This window comes from Giraffa tippelskirchi, chromosome 2 (assembly GCF_054371585.1).
Source record: "Giraffa tippelskirchi isolate mGirTip1 chromosome 2, T2T-mGirTip1v1.2.pri, whole genome shotgun sequence".
NCBI lineage: Eukaryota > Metazoa > Chordata > Mammalia > Artiodactyla > Giraffidae > Giraffa > Giraffa tippelskirchi.
In genome coordinates this window covers 189,263,078-189,290,510 of record NC_137276.1, presented here as the reverse complement: position 1 = coordinate 189,290,510, position 27,433 = coordinate 189,263,078, and the positions used below count along the sequence as shown (strand labels likewise).

The 27,433-nt window shown below is 37.6% G+C and overlaps 1 protein-coding gene across 2 annotated transcripts in view; it reads left to right on the top strand.

The window, feature by feature from the left end:
• Positions 1–27,433, top strand: part of COL8A1 (collagen type VIII alpha 1 chain) — a 160,354-nt gene that overhangs the window by 101,171 nt on the left and 31,750 nt on the right. For both annotated transcript variants that reach the window (XM_081572469.1, XM_081572467.1), the window contains exon 2: positions 2,119–2,238. The gene's annotated coding sequence lies outside the window, so the exon portion shown is untranslated. The remainder of the gene's footprint in view (positions 1–2,118; positions 2,239–27,433) is intronic.

The window sequence follows — 27,433 nt, the reverse complement described above, 5'->3', positions numbered from 1 at the left end:
AAGCAAAAAAAAAAATGTCCTCCCACAACAGTTTTTAATTAACAATTATTTTAAAGGACATTCTTCTAGCTAATAGAGAGGAAAGAACTCTATGTTGGCATATATTGTAAAAACTTAATAAATGCTAAATGATGATGGTTATCTCATGTTCTAAAATTTTAGATTGAGATCTTTTCAGTTATTTTCTGTTTCCAATGGTGCATTTCAAAAACTGGTTTTGCCATCTGAGTATGGAACTGTGAAAGCTGTGTGGAAAGAAGTAAATTGAATAGGATGTATGACACATATAATCACGATCTTCAGTGTTTCTATTTATCCTGTGTGTCTTTCTCCTATTTTCTTTTCACCACATTCAGGAAAAGAAAAAGGAATTTTGGAAGAAGAAAACATTGGGGAAAATTTTATTGTCTAATGCAGTTAATCACAAGGGTGGGGTTTCATATCTTTTTTCCCCCCCAACATTTTATCTCCAGCACTAAGCATTGTGCCTTTTGCATAGTAGCGCTCAATGAATATTTAGTGAAGAATGATTTGGGGAGAGGCACAAATGTATTTACCAGCCTGTTCCTGTGATCTAGTTTGAACCTGGAGAGTTTCTTTTTCATGGAGGCAGCTACATTTATGGAGTATCTCTTCTATATCTGTCTCCACTGCCTGTCAGTCATACCACACAAATGATGGATTGGGAAAGTCAAGCCCTTGAGTCCATTTACAGCCTGAACTCTATTATGGGAGATCACTTGAGGTGCCACAGTTTCTATACACAAAGTGTTCTCAAATTATCTATGGTTAACCCAAACTTTATCTTTATGTCAAAATATCCCCAAGTTGAGCCAAAATTCAGAATGCTGCTGGGTCCACTCTTCTGACATAAGCTCAGGTGTCAGAGCCTGGGCCTTGTGTTTGGGGAACATAGGCCTTCAGCAGCTAGAACCATTCAAGTCCTTCCTCATTTTGTGTTGAATACAAAATACATGTAAATTCCAGAATTATACTCTTCAATACAGTAGCCATTACCCAGAGTGAATATTTAAATCCGAATTAATTAAAATTAAATAAAACTAAAAATTCACTTCCCCAATTGCACTAGCCACATTTCAAGTGCTTAATAGCCATTTGTGGCTAGTGGCTATCATATTGAACATCGCAAAATGTGAACATTTCCTTTATCACAGAAAGTTTTACTGAATAGTACTGCTCTAGAATATATCATTTATGTCATATTGCAGAAATTCTAAATTAGAAACCCAATTCTGCATTTATTTCCTAATCAATTAATCCTGGCTTTCAAATCTTTTTAAGTGTCTAGTTTCCCTGTTTAAATCTTTTTTTGAACAACAAATATAAATATTTCCTAAACAAGTCTCTGTGAAATGTACCAAAACAAAATAGACTAATATGCGAAACAGAGTAAAATTTCTGAAATTCTGATTAAATGGGGAGAGGTTTCCATATGCCTTGTAAAAAATCTAAATTGGTTTATAAAGTATACTCTAATTAAAAATCTCAAACAAAAACCTCAAAGTGCTGCTGAATTAAAGCTCTACTAGACCTGATTTGATAAATAATACAGAATAATTTCTAACTCAAATACTATTATATGCAAATTAGATGGAAATATGTTGATGGCAGAGATCACTTTTCTTAAATTAACCTAGCATTGCTCCCTGAGGTATTACTTCCATAAATTTCCTCCCACTGTAGCAACTGCCCACATCCTTTCTAAATTATCTGCAATCTGTATTAACAGAAATTAAATTAATGGGAACCTAGCACATAATATAACCATGAAAAGCAATAAACATATACAAGAAATGTTTATTTGGATAAAAATTATATATATGGTAGTAAGTGTTTAAAAATAAATAACCACCTATTTGCATACATAGAAATGCACAAAATTATTCTCCCTCCTAATCAGCATACAAATATCTCTAATATCAACTAAATGTGCACTTAAATTCTGGTCCATAACAGCATCTTTTATTGCAGTGTGTATTTATACGTTGCTATAATGTAATTTCTCCTATGATCCCAGAACAGTGCACTTTGATAATAATCCATATTCTTGTTGTCTTTCTAACTGAGTAAAAGTATCCTCTTTTTTTTCTACCTCAGAAGCTGTTCTGGAAGTGGAGCAGCATCTGGTGAAGAGACGGAAACCAGCCCCACACGTGCCACAGGGAGGCACAAGCAAGGACAGTGGTCCTTGATTCTGTAGGCGGGCCAAGTCTAAATGTAAGTGTGAGAAGCCGTGGAGGGCATGGTGGCCTGGTGGCTGGTGGTCCACAGGCACTGTGGGTGCATCTGCAGAAGTCACTGTCTGTTCAGGGAGCACGGGGGCTGTTGGGGGGTCCAGCCTGCCTGCTTGTCCTATCTCCCACCCTCATCTCCACTGCAAAAGACTTGAAACCATCTTTACTAATGCCAGGTTTTAAAATCCCTGAGAGTAAAATACATGTGCAGAGTGTGATTCGAGCTGATTTTTAAGCCCAGGCATGCTGAATAGAGTCTTAAAATAATCATTTCCATAGGACCTGAGTAAGTATCCAAGTGTTCACCAGATGCTAGCAGCTAGGTTTTGCAGAGGAAAATTGCTAACTTAAGCTTCTTTTCATGATTCAGCAGGGGGTTTTAAGTAATAAAAGATCTGGAGATTTGTAAAATAAATAATTCTAGCGCAAATGGGAAAATTAAAATAATCTTATCATCTCCCAGTCATGTCTGTATGTGCTTTTCTACCATTATCAAGTTTCTCTTAATTGTGCCAGTTTTTTTTTTTTTTCTGGCTGATACTTTATAGTTTTAAGTTATGAGTTGTAATGAAGAAATGATTTCTTTCAGATGACTGAAGTTACATGTACTAAATTTTCCTAAAGACAATCTAGGATGTATGAAACATAGTATGGTGTAACAAATATGGTTTTATTCATATATAATATTGAATATATCAACAGTGAAAAATAATAACAGCATGACAGAATCTCTTTTATTCCTTAATAGATCTCTCAGTAGAAGCAATTAAAATATAAAGTAAATCATTAACTTTAGAACTTTGATAGAAAAAAATTCTATCCATTTCTGACAAGTAGACATTATCTCATAGTATCCACAGCCATCTCATGCTTATTCCCCTTGCCTGGTCTTAAGTGTGACTTTTGGACACACAACTCAATGTTTCCTAATATTTAATAGTACAATGGCTTTTTATAGTCTATTTAATTTTATTTGGTAATTTAAAGAATGAAGAGTTAAGATTCCTCAGATTTTTTGTGTTCTTGCTGGAGGTACACTTGAAGAAAAGGAAAAACAGAGCATCTAGCCCTACATTTAATGCCACATGACCACATCCTGTCTAGAATGAATCTATTCAGAGTTCCTGGAGAAATGCAAATACATTATTCATTTTCCTAATGTATCACATTTTTTACTACAGGTACCACTAATTATTTTGGCTGCATTCCAAGGCCAGATGTTAATGGAATGAAATATTTATAATGTAAAACCATTGAATAAAAAATATATGCTCACTTAAGCAACAGGTTGTAGAACTCAAGCCAATCACTTATTTTGGAGAAGCTGAAGAAGGAGGCATGATGTGGGTTACATTCACAATGTCAGGGTAAGGTTCTGAACTCAACCCAGAGAAACTTGATAATTGTTGCAACCAACTAAAGCTCGGCTGCTTCTGGATTTGTTGTAACAAAATCTTGCTGCTAAGGGCATTGATGGGTTCACACAGTAAAAAACTACAATAATAATGTTCAAGTAAATCATAAAAATACAGAAGGTGGTTATTATAGTGAAGAGGAAAGGAAAGTTATAAAGTTATGATGGAAATATCAAAAAATACATTTTTTTGAACTTTTAAAAAATTAAACTTTGTTTCTAAACTAGAGTGCAAAAGCAAGAAACTATAAAGTTTGTTCAATAAATGATTTCACTCAGTGATCAACAGCAATCATTCAACAAGTGAAAATAAAAATTACATGTATCCAATGTAGTCATCAGTTCAGGCAGAACTGAAGCTTATGATAGTTTTCTAGTAAAAAAAAAAAAACCAAAACAAAAAACCAGACGAAAGTCATTTTTGAGAAGAAATTTTGACTGAAAAGGAAATAAAGAACTTCTTGAGTGCATTCTTCTCAGCAAAAATGAACTTGGCTTATGCTTAATTTCACATAGTATAAAGCTAAATATTTTATGTGGTTTTTAAGTTCTAGGAAGATATTCATTGAAACAAATGTAGAAAATGACCCTAAAATTTTAAATATGAAAACTATAATAGACTTACAATTAGGGAAACAGATCATAATAACTAATCCGCTATGTGCTCTCCAAAAGTAAAGAACATAACTTTTTAAATTATTTTTTGGAAAATCTGGAATTTTCTTTCTTATCATCTTTATATCTTCTGAAAATATGGATTCCTGAATCATATATCATAGAAAGTTTGTTAGGCTCCATATTTTTCCTCAAGTTGAAGAATGTATTTCTGAGTGACAATTATCATATAAACAAAGTCCATTTGCTCCATAAAAATACTTGATGTGTCTTATGCACAGTAAGCACCAAATAATATGGTGAATTGAACTAAATTATTTCCACTTTCTGTTCAGAGATTAATGTGTCTTGGGTTCACGCTAGAGAGGTGGTGTCTCACACATGAGGATTAATGAGTTACATCTGTAACCAAAAATATCCATGGAAAACCAGATAAATTGATCCATATCTGTTTTATTAATCAGGCCCAGTACAGAAGGGCCTTCTTGTGGTTATACTATATTTTGGAGATAAATAGAGTGGGGAAACCACAGGTCAATTTAGAAGTTGTTTGAAACACTGAAGAACGTATGGTTCTATTACATGACAGCAATAAGGTCAATCCTTGATGGCTGTAGTGCTGATATGTAAGTATATAAATATCCTGAATGTTTAATTTTACTGAAGGACATACAACAGTGTCCAAGAAGACCCTAACCATTTAATATGTAATTTATTTCTTGTTGCCACTCTCTTCCTTCCTAATTTTTTTTTAAATAAAACAAAATTTTTGTTTGTTTGTTTTTTTAAGCTAGCATGTTTTGAACAGCCTTTAGTTGAAGCAGATGGCTAGAAGTCAGAAGTCCCAGATGCTATCCTTGATTCTCCTACCAACTGGGAATGTGGCCTTGGGCAAGTCATGAGAGTAAATAAAAGAGAGCTATAATGCCTTACATATGTCTGGTGCTTTATGATCTTACACAGCATTTTCAAATACAATATATTATTTAAATCTTCCTCACAGCATCCTAAGAGGAGTCTGGCAGTTATTAACAATCCCTGTTATAGAGAGTAGAAATTTGAGACCCAGAGACACTAAATCACTTGTCATCTCAATATCAAATGTCAGAGCCAGAAACAGACATATATGATTATTCCAAGCTGGTCTTTGTCTCCTTCCCTATACACCACACTACCATGTTGCAGTACCTCCAAAGCTTAACTGCCCAAGATGGTAGCCATGAGCCATAGGTGGTGATACAATACTTGAAATGTGGCTAGTCCCAACTGAGACATACATTGGGTATAAAATATAGTATTTCTAAGACCTTGAACAAAAAAATCAGAGTGTAAACTATCTCATTAATATTTTTAGATTGATTCCACATCAAAATAATAATATTTTTTATATCTTCAGTTCAATAAACTGTATGATTAAAATTAATCTCACCTGTCCCCTTAACTTCTTTAATGTGGCTGTTAGAAAATGTCCAGTCACATACATGGCTCACAGTGTTTCTGTTGGTCAGAGCTGGGCTAGAGGATTCCCTTGTTCAGAGCCCACAGGGTGGATTTCACGGTCCTGGACTTCTTTATACACCTGCTGTGATGTGGCTGAGATTAATTTCCAAAAATTCTGTCAAACACAGAGTGGTGTAGATGTGCAGTAATGATTTAGTCATTCTCACCCACCTTCCCCAGGCAGGGAAAAAGTCAGACTTTATTAGTCGATGCCTCAAATTGCTCATTCATTAAGAGGTCTCATTTTATACTTGCCGAATGCTTGGAAAGCTTAGAGTAAACGTACCTTGGAAAGAAGTATAAACTATATTTATGACTCTGAAGCACAGCTTATTTTTAAATGGATTCCCATTAACATTATGAGTGAATGAGACACTGGGCGATTAGATGATACAAGTAATGTAAAATAATAACTATGTATAAATTTATTATAAAATGTAGTATATTTTATTCCTCCTACCAACTCTTTAAGATATTTTATATATAATCCCTAAAGAAGTAGCTTATTTCTGTTTTGAAAAATCTAAGTGAAAGTCCTCAGGAAAAATGGTAAATTAAAGTTCCTTATTTAGCAGAAAAATACATATAGAAAAAAAAAATAGCTCAAATTACTGAAAACTAACATCTATTTGGCATTTATTATGTAGTCTTGGGCACTATATTAAGAGTTAAACCAAGATTATCTCATTTAGAGACTTGAAAATTAGCAACAACGAGCAGAAACATAGTTCTTAAGTATTATATGCCTCTTACTTCCATGCTGTTTGAAGTCACAATCTGAGCTATGGAGACAATATTAGAATATAAGGTAATGTTGAGTAATAAAATCAAAAATCAGTGTTCAAAGAGGGCACAAGGTAGTAGAACATGTTTTTGAAAAATAGCTGTTATTATTTAGTCACTAAGTTGTGTCCAACTCTTGGAGACCCCATGGACTGTAGTCCTCTAGGCTCCTCTGTCCATGGGATTTCCCAGGCAAGAATACCGGAGTGGGTTGCCATGCCCTTCTCCAGGGGATCCTCCCGACCCAGGGACCGAACCATGTTTCCTGCTTTGCACCCAGGAAGCCTTTTGAAACATACATACTTATAAACAACATTATATGAAGGAGAAATTACTCTTCACTTTCTAAAGGTTTCTTTATGGTACAATAGAAATCTTTACAACAAGGTTCTGCAAGGTGTTAAAATTTACCTATTATTTACAAAGCAAAGGTCCCATGTAAAACAAAATATAACTATATGAGTTTCAGAGATTTGCTTTCCTCTATGCATTATAACCACTTAGAGGAAAGTAGACTGAAATTACCTTAAATATTTTCTGGAAAAATAATAAATGAATATAAATAAACTAAAAGGGGGTCTAAATCAAAGTGGCACTGAAAATCACAAAACAGTGAAAACTAAAGAGCTTTATAACTTTTTATACAATAAAAATAAAATGCTACCTTTGAAAGTTGACAAAAAAATTGTATATGTAAGCTAATTACATATTAATATTTTTAAAGATTTCAAATTGTTACCAATTTCTTAATGTTCATGCTTACCTGGAATGAAATAAAAAGAAAGATAGTAACACTAGCCAACTCTGGGTAGCAGAATTTTAGATATTTCTGTCCTTATTTATACTTTTTTATAATAATTCTTGAATAAACATGTACTGCTTTTATAATAAGTGAATAGAAAAGTTGTAATCAACTCCAAAAATGACTGCAAATAAGAAAGACAAAATTATCTTGGTGAGAGGCTGGTGTAAAATACAAATTTTGTTCTCAACCATAAAATGTTAAAATAATTATATATTTTATAGGTTCTTCTTTTGAGGCATTGTTATCCTTCCTTTGATTCAAAATAAAACATCCTGTGAACTATTATTAGGTTTCTCTAGATAGTGAGGGTAAAAGCTAGGTTGGATTTTCTAGATTTTCTTAAGAAAGCAGTTTCCCCTCAGCCATGTACATGAGTATAAAGATCAAGGTTGTAATATGTGCACTTAAAGCTCAAAATTGTTATTACAGCAACCAGAAAAGCAGCGCATCATGTAAAGTGCACTCTTCTATAAGACAAACTGGCTATCAGTCATTTCTAATGGTGTCTACAAGCTGGCCTTAGTCTTAGACCTTGAGATGTGTAAAATATCATGTGAGAATATGTTATATAATCATATCTCTGAGCAGGATAGTGATCATAGTGATCCTAAAAAATAGTGAAATACAGAGCTGTTTTAGGCTTCCATTTCAAGTATTCATCGAGAAATAGTTGGTCAGCTAACTCCCTTTATAACACCAACACTAAAATTTAACTACAAAGAAAACTCAGAAATGAGTTCCTTGAGCCATTAATCATGAAATCGTAAATCCACAGACCATTCGAGCTGAAAGGGGCCTTCTAGATTATCTCATCCAATACCAACATTCTACAGATGAGAAAACTAAGGAGCATAAAAATTATTTTCTCAGGAAAAAATGAAATCACTGAAAAATATCCCAAAGTATCTAGGAATTTCTGGAAGCTAACCTAAGAAAGGGGAGAAGGAAATGGCAACCTACTCCAGTATTCTTGCCTGGAGAATCCCAAGGACAGAGGAGCCTGGTGGGCTGCCGTCTATGGGGTTGCACAGAGTAGGACATGACTGAAGTGACTTAGCAGCAGCAGCAGCAGCACCTGAGAAAGGCTAGGTATTTCAAATGCTACCAGAACTTGATAGTTTAGTTGTGGGTACTCTTGTGCAAGAAAGAAGGTATACTAATGTTGACTAATATTCATATCGTATGTTAAAACACATTTCCAGTGAATCCCTATAAAGTAAAAACCAAAAGCATAACAAAGCCAGTGATTTCAGACCAGATCACTCACTCCTTACTCAGCTTCCTTTCTTCAGTGAGTTCAATAATTGAAAGGAACTTTCTTTGCCACTTTTCAGATACAAATCGTTTGTTATCATGAGAAATTGGCTACTCCCACAGTTGCTGGTAGACCAAAAAATAATGGAACATTCATTCCTAGAGTTTAAAAAGAATGACAAAATCCTCCGGATTTTATGCATTTATGAAGGCATGCTTATAATAAAATTGTATGTATTAAAAACATATTCCTCATCCCCCTCCTAAAAAAATACATACTACACATTATGGAGATTCTCCCAGAACAAGTAAATATTAAGGCTCTTTTTTCTAAATTTGTCTAAGAAACTGATATAGTAATACTTTATTGTAAGGAAAATAGAACAGTGCATGCAATCCTACTGTCATCCATAAAATGGGAATAAGAGTAGATTCTCACAGAGCTGTTTAAGGATTAAATCAATGATAGATGTAAAATGCTCAGTACAGTGTGTGGAACATAGTTAACATTTGCTAAGTGTCAGACAGTAGTCACAGTAGTGATATTGCTTAAAACGCACTAACTCCTCCACACATACCTTTCCCCTCAAGCAAACCAAACTCCTGAGATCCCCTCTTTGTTTCCTGGCCCCATGTCCTCACACATGCTGACCCCTCTTTCCACATATCCTTTCCCTACTTCCCCTGGCGGAAGTTTCAGCTCTGAAACTTCCTCCTCTTACTTGTCTTCCCTCATCCCTGTGCCCGACTTAGTTGCTTTCACTCATTTCCCAAGGTGCCCTGGAATATGCCTCTTCCAGCAATTGAATCGTGGCTTTTTTTTTTTAACTTAATTTCTCGCCTCTAACACACACACACATGTACACACTGAACTGGAAATGCATCACCCTCAATGCATTACACACACATTTTTGTATCCCTATAGAAACATCTATTTAAATGAATGAACTAACGCCTGTGTAAATATGCAGTGGTTTTTTTCCTTCCTAAGAAGTTATGAGGCTAGAATGTGTATCTTGTGACCTCAGTTTTGAGGGGGAAAGAGGGTGAAGCGTGTCATGGGAAAAGTTAGGGGACACAACTCCACAGCCCTGGTCCTGCCACAAGACTAACCCCGTGGTCTTCAGTAGTCATTTAACTCTCTGGGCTCACTCTCCTTAGTAGAATGAATGAATTGGGCAAAATGGTCTCTGAGGACCCACTCAATGCCAACTTCTAAGTGATGCTAAACATTGGTTCATCTCAGTGGTTCTCAAACTTCAGCAGAGATCAGAACCATCAGGTGGGCTTGTGAAAACACTGATTCCCGGTCAGTGGGTCTGAGAGCGAGCCCCAGAATTTGCATATCCCGCAAGTTCCCAGGTGATGCTGAGGCTGCTATGGCGGGGCGGGGCGGGGTGGGGAGAGGGGTTGTCCCACACTTCGAGAACCAGTGATTAATCTTCTTAACACAGGATATCCTGACACTGTCCGGTTCCCGTCTGACAGAGAGCAAGATCACTGTAGGGTGGAAGCAAGGAAACCCAGGTTTCCGGGAAGCTGCCATCAGGAAGGTTGGGTGCCTGTGGGTGCGTTCCAAGAGTGGCCACGGAAGGCAGACTTTGCTGACCCTAACAGTTCTGTTAAAAGCCCAGCTTGTGGGGAAGGGGCAGCCGGAGATCACAGTGCTGCACTGCACGGAAAACAAATTCCAGGGTTTGATCCATCTGTTAAAATCGACTGCTTCTCAAGTCATAGTGGATCGCAATCGCCATCTAGTGATGGCTTTGAGTTACTGCATCTAGAGACTACAGAATGAAGTGATGCTTTCATTGGGAAACTATTTTTACAAAACTGTTTAAGATGAGAACTTCTGAGAACAAGCTCTAATGTACGCTGGTCTTGTCTACACTTGTACCTAGGCACTGTATAAATAAACAGGTACATATCACTTACTATGTGCTAGGCACTGTTCTAACACTGTATCTGTGTTCAGTTATTCACAGCAACCCGATAACACAGACACAATTATTATGCCCACTTTATAGACAGGAACTATAGCTACAGATATGCAAAGAAATTAAGCTTGCCTGAGGCCGCCCAGCCAATAGAGTGGTAGAGCTGGGATTGAACCTAGACAGTTGCTGGAGAGATACTGCTCTAGCCAGTCTCTTATATCAGCCATTTAAATATACAGATAATGGAAACAATTGATACCTGTACAGTAGCCCTACCTTTATCATGGTTTTGTTTTCTGCAGTTTGTTACAGTCAATCAGCATCTGAAAACACCGAATGGAAAATTCCAGAAATACACAATTCATAAGTTTCAAGTCGCATGCTATTCTGAGTAGCATGATGAAACCTTCTGCCCTCTTGCCCCAACCCACCCAAGATAGTATTAATATTATCCCTTTGCCCCGTTATTTAGTCATTTAGTAGCCGGTTCAGTTATCAGATCAACCGTGGTGGTATCTCAGTGCTGTGTTCAAGTCACACTTATTTTACCTAATAATGACCTCAAAGCCCCGGAGTAGTTATGCTGGTAATTAGGATATGCCTAAGGCCTCTCAGGCCACAGTCCACGGGGTCACAAAGAGTCAAGCATGACTGAGCAACTAAGCACAGCATAAGAGGAGCTAGAAAGTGTTTCTTCTAAATGATAAAGGGGAAGTTCTTGACTTCATATGGAAAAAAGAAAACATGCTGAGGCTGCTAAGTTCTACAGGAAAAACAAATTTTCTATCTAGGAAATTGTGAAGAAGAAAAAAGAAATCTATGCAAATTTTGCAGTCACACTATAAACTGTCAAAATTGTGGCCCCAGTGTGTGATAAGTACTTAATTAAGATGGAAAAGACATTAACTTGTACAATAAGATATTTTGAGAGAGAGACCACATTTACATTATACCATGTTGTTATAATTGTTCTGTTTTGTTATTAGTTACTGTTGTTAATCTCTTACTGTGATTAATTTATAAATTAAACTTTGTCATAGGTTTGTAGGTATAGGAAAAAACATAGTACATAGGGCTTGGTACTGTCCAAGGTTTCAGGCATCCAGTGAGGTCTTGTACTGTATCCCCCACAGATAAGGGGGTACTGCTGTGAACAGTTACCAGCTCCCAGATATGGGTTTGAAATTTTTATAAAATATATATTGAAGCAATTAATTTTTTTAGATTCTTCCAAATGAGATCAGCTTATGTGTAATAACTAAAGAAATGTTTATACCTACAAAAGATACCTCAATGCAAAAAAAAGAGAACCAACTTGGAATCAACTTCGAACTTGCTCTGCAACTTTGGTCAGGATGCTTAACCTCTCTGGGCCCTGCTTCCTTCATCTATGAAGTAGAAAAAGTTAAAATGTAATTTACATGGCTGGAAGTTCTTTAAAGCTGGATTACATTTTTGAGTCACTACTCAACTTATCCAGTGAATGTGGTCATGAGAGCAAAGAGGGAGACAATGAGTAGTAACCAGATTGGTTTTTCTCAAATTGTCCTGCACACAGGAAAGGCAATAGGACAGTAGGTTTGATCTCCTGGTCTATTATGCAGAAGTTCTAGAGTTAATAATGAAACTCGCGGTGAATGCAGAGAAGTAAAGAGCTCAATAATGGAGGTCTGTGTTTCATTTTTCTTCCTGGGTGCCGCCCTCAGCCTGTACACCTGAACTCTACACCCTTGTATGTCCCTGCCTTCCGGAGTCCTCACTAAAGCACTTTTGCAGAAAAGTTGAATCTTTGCTGGTGGATTGAGGTCTAACCCCCTCACTCCAGACTTCTTCTATCAGAGATTTCCTTGGATTTAAAAACCTGGTTGCTGCTAATCCTTTTAACTCCCTATCTAAGACTTCTCAGTTACCAAACCATGTCTAACCTCAATAACTACAAGATCGTTATCAAACCAAAATATTGACACTAGTGGTACAGAGATACAAATGTTGGCTTGGTGCTGAGTTCTGACTGGATAGAGAAATGAATATTTCCAGCACCTGATATAGGATCTTTTGGAAAGAACACAATGAATGTAATTATGTATTACAATGTACATACTTTTCCTTCAAAGAGCTCAAGTTTCTATAAGGTTACTTTTAAAATAAAGATACTCAAAATAAGGTAAGGTAATGGTGCCTAAGTAATAGTGACTCAGGATAAGTCTTTATGGAGAGATCCTCAAACTTGCTGATATCAAAAATGTTTCCTCAGTATCTAAAACAGTCAAATTCATAGAAGCAGAAATAGAATGGTAATTGCCAGGGACTGAGGGGAGCAAAAGTGGAGAGTTGCTGTTCAATGGGTATAAAAGTTCAGTTATGTGAGATGAATAAGTTCTAGAGATCTGCGGGAGAACACTGTATTGATGGTTAATGATGCTATGTGTGCGTGCTTAGCCACTCAGTCGTGTCCGACTCTTTTCGACACCATGGACTGTGCCTGTCAGGATCCTCTGTCCATGGAGTTTTCCAGGCAAGAATACTGGAGTGAGTTGTCATTTCCTACTGCATAATGATGCTGTATTATATCTTTAAGAAGTTAAGAGGTTAGATCTTGTGTTATCTGTTCCTACCATGAAAGAAAGAAAGAAATGGGGGAGGAAAGAAAAAAGGAACGAAAGATCGTTGCTGTCCATGTAAGGCAGACTTGAAAAACTAGTAACTTTGAGATACTGTTTTTTAGGGAAATAGGACTAGTTTTCAACATTATTCTTGGTGATCCATGCAATGTCATATAACCATAGCTTTCTTCAAAACTTATATTTAAAACATTATGCATTTATCAAAATAAGTATTAAATTTTAAAAGAACTACAGAGGCTCTCATAATTTCTAATACAAAATAAATAAATAAACAAAAGGAACATCTCCTAAACTTTGAGCTTGAGCAACCAGATTAAGTGATAATATCATTTTCCAAAATAGGGAAGCCTTGGGTAAAATTAGTTTTCCAAAACTTATAAACCTCTACTTGTATTAGTTAATTCATTTTCAGAATCAATTTTTTTAAGTGAAAAGAATTTTTAGTTCCAGAGGTTCTGGGATATGTCACCACCTTTTCAAGGTTGAGCCACGTTTATTCCACTGCCACGTGGACTCCACTCTGAGATAGAATCCTAACCCAGGCAATCAGCCTGATCCAGTGTGATGTTTCTAGATGTTCTTTTATAAAAATAGTTTCAAAGACCCATGACTAGAGAATTACAAAATCATGCCTTCCGTTTAGGACATGTTTATAAATATGCATAATGGAAGCTTAGCTCTCCACTCTTTCAAGAAGTACAAGGTAAAAGTCCATGGTTCAGTTCAAAGGAATGTTAAATATCAGCCTGAGATTTATACTCTTGGGAAAGAATGTTACAGTGGAAACAGGGAAGAAATGTGCTTGGTTTGTGAGCCAGTGGCTCTTTTGTGAGAACTAGAGCCTTGAACTTCCAGGCAGCCATGCTGTACTGAGCATGGCCACAAAGGTCTGGGGACAGTGCCATGACATCACCCATATATGATTGCTAAGAGCGAGGAAATGCTTTGAGGGTGTAGCCAAAATCACTGTAAATCTGGATAAAGCCAAAAACTAAGTAAACAGTATTTTTCAAATAGATACTGGAATTATTTGATTTACATGCAAAGTAAACAGAAGGAACCCCAAATTCCAAGGAAATATGATTTCTTTGTCAGGTCCCCTCTTTTTCAGAGAATGCCTCCTTTATCACATTTTAGCTTGTCAGATGGATACTATTATAACTAGCTATAAATATTTTATAGATAAAGACATGAAATTCTAACAGCATATAAAGCAAGGGCCTTTCTATCTTCTCTATTGCTGTGTCCCCAGAAATTAGAATGGTACTTGGCATACAGCTAGTACTCAGCAAATTTTTGTTGAATGAATGAACAAAAACTGGAAGAAATTGCTAAGTCAAAGGAAGATACAGAAAGTAAAAAGGAATCTTCTCTTCCTAACTGTTTTTAAGTAAAAAGCCATATTGTCAGCTGAAATCTAATAAAAATTACAAGAGAAAATTTTCTTTCTGGGGAGCAGCTCTTATCTAATGCACTTTTTTTCTCAGCTGCCAGCCTTGGGTTCTCATTGCCTCATATATTTACAACATACATTGGCATTGACTGAGCATAACAGATCTTTATCTTGAGTTTCACTGGTTTTTATGTAGTCTACATACTTCTACCCATCTTTATCATCTTTGACAAGTGAGCATCACCAAACCGAAGAGTTAAACAAAAAATTGAATAACTGACAGGCTGGCAACAACAAATGTTCATTTCTTTTGACCACCCACTCAATTCTAAGATTCTAATTTGCCTTAAGTTTACATCAGTTCACTCTTCTTTAATTTTTTTTTTTTTTTTTTTTTACATCAGTCCATTCACCCTAACCAATTCTGACCTCAAGCTCAAGGGGAGCCTTTTTTCAATTGTCATCATTCTATCTGGCCATAGGTATTGCATAGCAATGGATCGAAGCTAGTAGAGATAGAAAAATATGAAACAAAAAAGGAAGTATCCTTTTAGGAAAGTTGATGAGGAAACAGAAGCCTCACACGTCTAAGGTATGGACCTGCTTGGAATCTGGTCTGGATTTTAGAGGCCGTTATCACTCAGCCTCAACTGGATTCACATGAATCTATTCTTGTATACAATGTTCTTTGAGATCCTTGACTCAAAGACCTTTTAGAAATGTGTATATGTCATTGTAAAGTGAGAAAGTGAATAGGATACATTCTAGTAGAAAGTCAAGGGGAGAGAAAGTAAATCTTTCCCATCCCCCTTTTTGGTGACATTACATTGTAAAAATAGATTTGGGGAGGAGCCTAGGGGAGGAATTTCAGTTAAGCTAATCTACTTACAAGTAGAATTTCTTCCAGGCTACAAGAGCCTTTGGCAAACGTTAGTTGGCACATTCTTCCTAAAAGGTATTTTTTTTTCACCCTTTGGCGGGTTTTAAATGATACTTAAGAGTGTCAAGCATACCTTCCAAACCATGACCAAAAGCAGGTTAATCCAAACACACAGCATCCTCAGCCAGCTCAAAATCAACAAAACAAAACTAGGCCTAGGGATTAGAGGATGTTAATTATGAAACATAATTCCATGATATTTATGGCTCCAGAGACTGAACACAGCTACTCTTGAGCACAATGAAGTACTCCTCCACTGGGGCCATTGCTTATATTTGATGCTCTAATATGTACCATAATGAAAAGAACCAATTAGTTGCAATCAGCACAATAGGATTGTGGTTCTCAGACTTTTGTGGGCCTACCCATCAACTGGAGTAAGCTTGTAGAAAATTCAGTGCTTTGGTCCTCTCCCTGAGCCTGTCTAGTTAGACTCCTCCATTGGGGAGGAGATCAGGAATAAGGGAGACCAATTAGAAAGATGCAGTGCTCCTGCCAGCATTCATTGAGAATCACTGCTTTGGAGTGTGGAGCTAGTTCCCTAAACTCAGAATTCTTTCCAGCTCTAGTTCCCTGCATCTAACGTCGGCTGGAACCTGCTAGATACTTGATGACTATTGAATGAATTAAAGACAGTGAGCATTTATGGATACCAGGCACTGTTGTAAGCACTCTGCACATATTAAGTCATTTAATACTCACAATAAAGGTCTATCATTAGCCTAGACACTTTCTGGGCGCTCTGCTTGTACTCTGTCCAAAGTGTCATGTGGCAGTTTCCTTTGTTGCATTCAATTGCCACCTCCTCAGGAAGACCCTCCCTGACTGCCTTCTAAAGTAGCATCAGTCTTACACCCACCCCATCACAAGATCCTATTCCTCTTCTTTACAGCATTTGTCTCTGTCTAAAATACCTGGTTTGCTTTTTGGTTGTTTTTTTTCTTTTTTTTTTTTTTAGTGACTTCCTTCACTAAAATATTGGGTTGGCAAAAAAGTTCGTTCAGGTTTTTCTGTACCATCTTACAGAAAAATCCAAATGAACTTTTTAGCCAAAACAATATATGCTCCACAAGAACAGAAATCTTGCAGATTTTATTTGTCACTGTATCTTTAATGCGTGACTCACAGTAGATATCAAGGAAACATTTAAACATTTAAATGAATACATGTTAAAATGCACAGTAAATGCAAAGTAAAGGAGTTGTGTTTGCTGTGTAATTTCTTCATTCTCTCAGAGATTCCAAAATTATTATGGTAAGTGTAAAAAGCAAAAAAAAAAAAAAAAACACGAAAAACCTCTAACCCAAAAATGTCCTGAAAATGGTTTCCTGATCTACCTTGTCCCAAGTCAGAGATTGGACATGAGAAAAAGGGAGAACCAGTAAGGGTTTAAATGAAAAGTCTGGAAGATTTTTTAACCCTAGGGTGTCAATATTTTGTTTGAAATGAATTCTTAGGACATCAGACACACCCATGCTTAAATGTAAGTAAAAAACACATTCCAAGATTAAATATACATGATTTTTAGATTAACCAATGTTTTTATTAGCCACACAGTGACTCTGCTTTACTAGTTTAAAAAGTTATATCTATATGACACTTGAAGAGCTAGTTAAATCAATGAAACTCAAGTCAGTTGTTTCAGTAGTAAAAAGAATGGGTAGACCAGGTCAATCAAAATGGTGAATGTGTCAGAATCATTGACCATTTTACCCTGTGCCAACAAAATTAAAATCAGGAGGTGACTATAGACTTTAGAGAGAGAAAGAAACTCATTTAAAATGCATTTCTCAAATAGTATGGCTCAAAACCATGGCCTTTGAAAAAGGTCACTTGCTAGTGATGTCATCACTGCTAAACAAACCCCGGCAAGATTTTGATCACGGATGATCAAATCAACCTCTTCCTCTTCATTTATGGTAACGGGTCTCAGGCAAATAAGAGCTAGGGCTGAGGCATTGCTGCTGAATGAAGCCTTTTGTTCCGAGTCATTTTTTACAACTTCCATCCAAATGCCAAACAGTGAATGTCGTCAGGCATGTTGTTGGATAGAATATACTCAAAATCAAATAGAAACATTAAAAAAGTTTTCCTTGTTTTATTTTGAGAGTATCTTTTCACTGTGATCTTGCCAGGAGTTAGCCAGGCCTGGGCTGGCTTCATTAGTCATCTCAGAGAATGTGGCTAGATCATGGGAAAATCATCTGTCTTTGAGAAATTGCTGTTCCCCCATCACATTCACTTCAGTCAGTCTTTGAGGCTTAGTATGAAACTTTGAACTTGAGAGTACCAAAGTAGATGAGGGAAGGGCCAGAGGAGGGCATACAACCAATAGTGCAGTCCATTTTCACTACAGGAAGGCAAAGATCCTTTGCAAATACCTTCACCTAGGAAGAATTTTGCTTCCACCCACCCCACCCCAGCTTCCTAGGTGGCTCAGTGGTAAAGAATCCACCTGCCAATGCAGGAGATGCAGGTTTGATCCTTGGATTGGGAAGATACCCAGTATTCTTGCTGGGGAGAACAGAGGAGCCTGGTGGGCTAGAGGCCAATGGGACTCAAAGAGTTGGACATGACTGAGAATGCACACATCCACCTCACTCCCACCCCCAATGAGAAAGAATCAGAATTTTTAAAACAAGAGAGGAACTTGTTTTCACTGAAACATTTTTCAAGTACAATCAATCAAGAGCAAAGATAATTTCTATGTTCATTACCCAGGCCTTCAAAACAGTCTGGGTTAACTCAAAGCCAGGTTTAGCACATTTTGTTTCCATTTTGTGAACAAAACATGATTTGGATTACAGATTTCTCTGCGGTTCATGCATAGAGCTGAAAGACTCTGTCATTTCCTTATCAGAAGCAACAGGAGAAATTCCAAACATGAAGAATTGCCGAGATTTATTGCCTCAGTTCCTGGTCTGACACTTGGCTCAGAACAGAGTCACAGCTCAATCACAGCCAAAAAGAAGTCCTTTCCTAAGGTATGAAAGGAACTGGCTGCTTGTGAAGTCCAGACTTGGGAGTGACACAAACGGGGGTTTGGGCTTATACACGGCCAGCTAAACCTAGTCTGTTTGAAGTCGGATCAGTTGATTTCTTGCACATTTCAAATAAGCAAAATTCTGCAGGAAATGGGAGCCAGATGCATTTTTTAACTCAGGAGTCCCTTGGAAGACGGGTAGAAAATAACCACACAACATCCTCTAGTTTCATTCTGGCCCTTCTCCTAGACCTGCTGTCCTGAACCATACCTCTGACATGTATGCATGTCATGGATACATGCATGGAATAAACTGCAGGAAGGGTACAGGTAGAAGTGTTTTTAAATCATAATTTGAATTTCTTTAAATCACAATTTAAAATTTATTTACATAATAGCTGTATTTAAATACAAAAAGAAATAGTATGTGTCGGATAAAAATGTAGACCAGTTTTAAAATACTACATTTTTTGGAAGAGGCTCCAAAACATTTTAGGAAGCATCTATTGTAAACTAGGCACTGTGTTGGCAATTTTCCCAATGATCCTTTGAGGAGGGTTGTCATTATTCTGGTGATAGCCCCAAGAAACAGAGGCTTCTTGGGATTTGGTGATTTGCCAGAGGCCATGATGATTATAAATGAAGAAACAGACTGACCCATCAAAGGAGTCCCCAGTTGGTCCTCAGGATTGAGATCCAAACAGAAAGCGTCTGAGATCTAAGTTTCTTCTACACTGACTTTTGCTAGTCCTCACATGTGACCCAGGAATAAACGTTGAAGATGGGGCAGGAGTGGTTGGCAGCTGCGTGCATGCCAGAAATGCCACCACGCCAAGCAGGCGCAGGCAACTTCCCTCCAGAAACTTAGAGGGGAGAAGGAAGAGGCACTCTCCTTTCTCTAAAAAGCTTTGGCTTCAGACATTTAGAGAAAGCATAAGAAACATGAAAAGAAAACAGACTCACTCGGCCATGCCTAGCCACTAGCTTGCTAACACCTTGTTCTTTGTTCTTGTTGACTTTCACAGAAGATGAAATATTTCTTGCCTCTTAACTTCACATGTGCTGCCCAGAAGCCCCCAGGTTTCCTGGAAGTTTTATTAAGAATTCCAGATATTCCAGCAATAATTCTCAGACACCAAACTTTGACTGACAAAGGGCAGATACATACCCGGTTGGGTGCAATCAATGTCTGGGGATTTTCCTTCTGCTTTCTTCTGCTTTTTCTTCCAATGAAACTGTCCCATTATTGGTTTTGATTTATTAATTATGATCATATTTTCCTTTTCAGAAATATTATTTGCAATATTTAAAAAATAAAAATAAAAATGGTAGTGGATAGCCATTCCTGGTATTTTGTTAGTTCTCCTTGGCATTTGCTTTTGAACAGTCTACTCTATTTCTTGGGCCTTCCTGTGTCAGCAAAGAAAATCATGGACGTTTTATCATGGAATTTGTGTGTGTGTGCTTGCAGGAGGTGGCTTTCATTAGGGACTTTTTTTCTGCTTTTCCAAGTTTTCTGATATACTTTTCAAGAAAATTTCTAAAGTAAATCTCACTTTTGATCCTGACTTTTCCTTCAATTTTTTAAAGTCAGTGTTATCGGAGTATAGTTGCTTTACAATGTTGTGTTAGCTTCTACTGCATAGCAAAATGAATCTTCCATACAAATGCATATATCCCCTCCCTTTTGGACTTCCCTCCCACTTAGGTCACCAGAGTGCATTAAGTAGAGTTTGCTGTGCTATACAGCATGTTCCCCTCATTGTCTATTTTATATGTGGTATCAATAGTGTATATGTGTCTATCCCAGTCTCCCAATTCCTCCCACTTCTTTCCCCTTGGTATCCATACATCTGTTTTCTATGTCTGTGTCTCTATTTCTGCTTTGCAAATTAAGTCATCTGTACCATTTTTTCTAGATTCTGCATGTATGCGTTAATATACAATATTTGTATTTCTCTTTCTGGCTTACTTCACTCTGTATGAAACTCTCTAGATCCATCCACATCTCTACAAATGATCCAATTTTGTTCCTTTTTATGTTTGACTAATATTCCACTGTATATATGTGTCACATCTTTATCTGTTCCTCTGTTGATGGACATTTAGGTTGCTTCCATGTCTTGGCTATTGTAAATAGTGCTAGCACAGAATTTTTTTTTATGTGTATCCATGTTAGTTAGGCCCACTCCTAACACGTGTTATTATAAACGGAGGCTCTCATATACTACATTTAAGTATTTAAAAGTTATGGATCAGACTGACAAAACGTCCAAAGCTTTATGTTCTATCCTCTTTCTTGGCAAGTATACATTCATGGTAACCTGAAAGTCCATGTTCAGATTTGGAGTTCTCAGACTCCTTGAGGTGCTGCACAAGGACACAGAGGCACAGGGAGGTCAGCTCACCTCTGGCTCATTTGTTCTCACCTCCAGCTTGGCCACAGACCACAAGAGATTTCACAGCCAGGCACGAGAACACCCCACTTACACAGTCAACTCCATCCACAGCCCCCAACAAGCAGCTTCTCCCTGGCCCCTCATTAGACCCAGAGGGACAATCCACCTCAGGAGCCTGAGCCCTGAGAAAAAGCCCTCAGAGTCACTAGAAGGAGCTCAGGACCATCTGGGTAGGGAACTCTAGGGTCTTGTGTAGAAGGGAGTGGGCTCTGTGCAGCGCAATCTCTGGGTTCCTTACCCCCACAGCAGACAGAGTGTAAGGAACGGCACAGCTTCAGGGAGGTCAAGGCAGGGGTCTCTCTTGGCCTGATGGAAGTAGTGCTTGGACTTAATATCCCCTTTGTTGTAATGGCTAAGTGAGGGTTAACCTTATACTGGACACTTTTTAATCCATAGCTTCCAAGTCACAGTGAAAGGCATCTCAGAAGGATATTTAGAACTAGAGGCTCCAGATCCATGGTTTCTCATAAGCCAAGGCTTCTACACCTCAATATCACTGAGGATTATGCAATTTGCTCTCTGAATTGCAAGTGTAGTCATCTGATTTCCCGTTCTAGTGTTTCTGGTCCAAAGCCAGTGAAGAAATAGAATCTGTTAAATATTCGAAAGGAGATGTCATTAACAATGGATTATAATCTAGCATAGAAATAACTTTAATTAAGAGGAAGGAGAATAAGCACATATGTCATTGTCATAAATTTCCTTAGAAGATGAAGCAAGCAAGAGCCAGAGAAATGTACTCTGGGAGATGGGAGGGAGGAGAGACAGGGTTCCTTGGGTTTACATTCATTTCAAGTGAGGTACACTGATTCTCCTGCCTGCCTAATGCCCTGAATTCACTCCTGCCTCTGTCAGTAATGATAGCAACAAAACAGCTTACGTAACACTTACTCTGTGCCAGATGTTATTCTAAACACGTTATCTACATTTACCCATTTAATCTACACAAAAGCATTATGAGGTAGCTATTATCTTCATTTTATATAGGAGGAAAGTGAGGCATAAAAAGATTTGGGCAGAAAAAATAAGCTTTACCCAAGGTCACACAGGTAATAAGAGTCAGAGTGGGGATTTGAACTCTGTCTGTGCATCACGAGAGTCTGCACCCTAGCAACACATTCTACTGCTTCTGGGGCTATCCCACCACCCAGGGACTGGCCAACTCAGCTATTTCTGACCCTCTGCTTCCCCTTTCTGTTTTCTGTGGGAAGATGAAAGTGTCCCATGGCCATCACCATGAAGTGCAGTATGGAACCAAAGAGTTGGTTTTAAGCCCGCTACAATTTGTGTATTGGGCTTAGCTGGTGGCTCAGTGGTAAAGACTTTGCCTACCAAAGCAGGAGACACAGGTTCCATCCCTGGGTCGGGAAGATCCCCTAGAGAAGGAAATGGCAACCCATTCCAGTATTCTTGCATGGGAAATCTCATGGACAGAGAAGCTTGGTGGGCTAAAGTCCATGGAGTTGCCAAAGAGTCGGACAGGACTTAGCCACTAAACAGCAACAATGGTTTTTTAATGATACTAAAATTATTAGAGTCACTTTTAAAACAAACTGTTGACTAGTGCATCATTTAAAAAAAAAAGTCAAGGAAACCATAACAGTCCCCAAATTCTCTCAACAGCTAATGGAAGTTTTTCTTAGAACTTTGTGTGTTAAAATTTTACTTATTCTAATCTTTAAGGTTCACAAAAGATTAGGGGTTGGATCTTATTTTTCATTATTTTTGGTTCTTACTAGATAGAGTACCTTACATACAAAAGGTGTTCAGAAGTTTTTAAATGAATAAAGTTTTGCTATATTCTTCAATAATCCTGAGTTTAAATCTATCCAATGAATAGAAAAAACAGAATAATATTTGCATAAAAACTCCAAATTCAACTGTTGTGGGTGGACATTAATATGGAAAGGCTATATATGCTCCAGAGTCTATTCTATATTCAAAATTCCTATTCAAGGAAGTGATACGCTGTAGCAATTAAGTGCCTAGACCCTGGGGGCAGCCTCCTCGAGTTCAAATTCTAATCTAGTTACTTGCTGACTTTGAGACTTTTGGCATGTTATTTAAACCCTTTATGCCCAGTTTTATATAGGTAAATAGGAATGATTATGATAATAGCTTCCATTCTGAGGGGGGATTTTCTGAGAATTAAATAAATTAATCAACACAAAGTAGTTAAATGAATTAATTAATATAAAATGTTTTCAGTGTGTGTTAGTCACTCAGTTGTGTCCAACTCTTTGCAACCCCATAGACTATAGCCCGCCAGGCTCCTCTGTCCATGGAATTCTCCAGGCAAGAATACTAGAGTGGGTTGGTAATCTCTTCTCCAGGGGATCTTCCTGACCCAGGGATCAAGCCCAGGTCTCCTGCATTGCAGGCAGCTTCTTTACCCTCTGAGCCACCAGGGAAGCCCCAGATAGTAAGTTCTCCATGAATGTTAGCTGCCATGCCAAACCATTCCATAATTTAAAAACAAATACAATTTCTTTCAGAACATAAAATAACTATATTTTTAGGAATTGATAAAGTAGTTAACCACATTTTTTCTTAATGGTTAAGGGAACAGTTATTGATAGTAACAGTTAACAAAGCACAACCAGGAATAATAGAATACCTTCTGCATTAGCCACTGAGCATAGGCAATATATTAAGTTCTGTGATGAAAATATGGTTCTCAGAGGCAAGGTCTTGGCAATCTCAGAATCAGCTGACTCACTCTCCTCCTCTCTCCTCAGAGCAGGCTTCACCCTTCTAAGAATTTAGGGAGCAGACACATCAGTCTTAGCTGTAGTCTGCCACAATTGCTTAGAGTCCCACAGGAAACACTGAGGGAATGAACTGCGCAGTTCCCAGACCAACACTGCATCCATTCAGCAAAGTGTATCTAGTGGGACAGATAGTTCAGCGGGAATCCTCAAGCACTTATTTTTTTTCCTGTTGTTTATTCAATGAAGCCAGAGGAAATTACAGCAGGACTACATATCCAAAATGTTCCAAAGCACACACACCAGTTTTAATATTTTTTGGAGCCCAAATTCCTTTCTTCAAGATCTTCAACTTTGCTGTATGAACTCTTCCCAGACTCCTCCCCAGGCCACTCTTCACAGTGAAGCTTGGAACACTCATGGTACTACTTCTAGTTACTGTTTACCTCGTTGGCACATAAGTTTCTCATTGTAATATCATTAGCATAAGGCAGGAGTTCCTTCTGGCAAGGTAACCAGAGTAATGTGCAGTTGGTCCTATAACTCCTTTTGGTTGTGTTCATGTTTTTGGATTCCAGGCTAAGAATGTTAACATTTCACAGTTTTCTCCTGTTCTGTAAATTTCTCCACATAGTCTCGTTGGCTTGTTACAGTTTTTCCTTAATTTTACTTTAATTCTCCTAGATATCCTCAATATACTCAATCCAACACAACAGACTTCTCTTCTGATGCCTACTCAAAAGTATCAAAATTACATTTTTGTTTTGGGCAAGTGTTTTAAACATCATTCAAGGCAAGCAAATATAAATATCAGATGCTTGCTCAACAAACCCAGGATAGCTTATATCTTTTAAGGATGGGTTTGTTTATGGATGTGCCTAAGATACTAGAATCAGCTGGTTAAAGATATGTTAATATCCTATTGGATCCTGAAACTATGGTAATAGAAAAAATGCAAAGCTATATAAATCCTCATCATAATAGCTACCCTCTCTTGAGTTTCAGCTACTTACCAAGTCCCTATTAGACACTTGTTATCCAATATGATCCCCCAAGGAATTATTTCCATTTTCCAGGCTAAAGAAAGGAAGTTCCTAAAGTTACACAGATGGTAAGTGGCAGAGCCAGGATCCAAATCCAGATGGTGCAGACTCTCCAGCCCATACCCTTCTACCTTGAAGGCCCCTCTCAGTACATGCCCCCAGCAACGGCAGCATTCTTGACAAGAAAGAACTGAAACTAAAACAGCTCCACCAATCCACGCATTCAAAGCTGGGATGAAAATTATCACTAGAATTAACTAGGAAATGAAAACTAAAATTTTATATCCCTGGTTCATTATATAATCTTTCAATGATACTTGACTTGTCCCTAGTGTTTTCCTTGAGAAAAAAGATAATAAATCTTGAGGCAAAATATGGGGCTACTAAAATTAATATTCACCATAATAATTGGATTTGACTTTAGGAAACAAGTGCTATTAATAGTTAAAGATGATGTCTTCCTGGGGAGGGAGACTTATGATATCACATTGCACATTAGTGTAAAGCATTAATTTCTTTAACTCCTTCAAATGTGTACTATGCTCAATGATAAGTGTAGTACCCCTACAACTTCAAAGAGATGGTGCCTCCTCCAAGCCTAAAATGAGCCATGGTCCATCTTTTCCCTGTGGGTTTCATCCCACAGCTCAGAACTGACACCATTTACAGTGCAACCCCATTCCCTTTGGAAATTTCTTTCTCTAGTGATTTGAGATCTTACCTATTTTGCACAGTTTATTAATCCTGGAGCTCCTCAGACACAAGGTTTTCATTTAATATTTAACTTTGGCATGGAGACATTTTTAAATTTCTCCAGCCCAAAACTTGGAAAAGAGCTAAGTAAAAGTAGCCAGGAGAACTCTACAACAATATTTTTTAAACCTTCATATGTCCAGATTTAAAAATAAATACATTTATCTTTTCTTCAGAAACAGCAATAACTCTGAGCTGACATGATTTTTAATAATGCTGTTGCTAACAGCTGGTGTACCCAACATATTTTGGGGGAGAAAAAAAAGAGAAAAGGAAAAAAAAAGAAGAAACCTCAAATACCTCCCATTTACCCGTGATGACCTGGCTCAGCACTTGAGAGGATTAGGAGCACTTCTTTCATAAAGTTACATTTCATTAGATGAACGTTTTGCTCCAACCCAAATACATTGCAGACCATCATCACCGTTTAAGTTTATTATCAAAAAGCAGATCAACGTATAATGCATCCTGCTACTGGGTCTGGGAATCACAATGTGCAAAGTATAGAAGTGCAATTACTACAAAAGACAAAGCAGAAGTCGCAAAACAGAGGAGCTACAAATAAGATAATGTTGACGATAATAATAAGACACATATCTCAGAATCAGCGTGAAAAACCAAAACTAGAATAATTTCAAATTCCAGGATCTATGAAAGGAACAATGCTCCCATTCTCCCTTTAATTGTGATATAAGGAGATTGTCATCATTTGTCAAATAACAATGGAAACTCATCTACACATAACTAAAATTTGATTGAAATTGACATGTAATCAATCTCATCTTAAATGAGATGAACTATTAAGTATTTCAGGTAGTTGAAATTTTTCCTTTTCTCAAACTGAAAAAGTCATTGGTGACATTAAGGTTAATTAATAGCGGAGTTGCAAGAGCAAAATAGAAATTTGTTTTAATCAGAAATGTACTACATTCCTGGGTATGAGGAACCCCACAAACCCAAACTCTAGGGAGCTAATCAGTTCCAAAAGAGACTCTTTCTTTTTACCCCAGTTGTCCCCACCATCAAGCACCTAACCATCTGGTCTGATTCTACACGTACTAAAGTGACCACATGAGACTCACAGCTTGTCACCAGCTGACAGCAGATTGAGACCTTCAAGTGGCTTGGGCAGTTGCACACCAAGGACTGACATTTATGAATCACTAACTCCAGGCACTGTGTATGGGAAAACTTCATTTACTCTTTACAACACCCAAGGGTAACATGCAACACCAGTTGGCACCGTTTTTATAGGTAAAGAGTGTGAGGTGCAGGGAAGTAAGTAACTTCCCCAGGATTACCCAGACTGTGAATAGGAGAAGGGGTAATTAATTCTAAGCATCTGGTTTAGATCCCTTACATGTGACCACCCTGTCATGCTTGTCTCACACTTACCATCCTCCAGTCAGCCTGCCAGTCAGACTTCCTAGTAAATTCCCTTCCAAATACCTGTTACAAAATGCCAGGTGGACACAGCTTGGCACACTCCTCAAACCACCGCTCTTCCGTTCTCATTGCCCAGAGTCTCTCAGCCCACCCAGTTCTGCTCCCTGAGCCGTCACCCTCCCAGAAATTCCCCAGCCCACCTTCACACCTGTACCTTCTCATGCGATAATGGCTTCTATTAGAGAATAGGTAATAGTCCATCTTCTCAAAATTATTAGGACAAATATGTGAATGATTTAATAGGATAGCTCTATCTGAGACCACCTGTGTTTCAGAAGAAAGAAAGAAAAGAAAGAGAAGTCGCTCAGACGTGTCCGACTCTTAACCCAAATGGATCATATAAGAGGGGACTTCTTTGCTATTTGGTTGTTGTTGTTGTTTGTTTGTTTTTTCTTTTGGTGCCTATGGTACAAAGAGCACATTCTTTGGAGTCAGAAAGAAGATGCAATCTTGGTTCTGCCCCTATCACCTATGTAAAGTTGGATGAGTAACCTAATATTCTGAATCTCTGGCTCCTCACC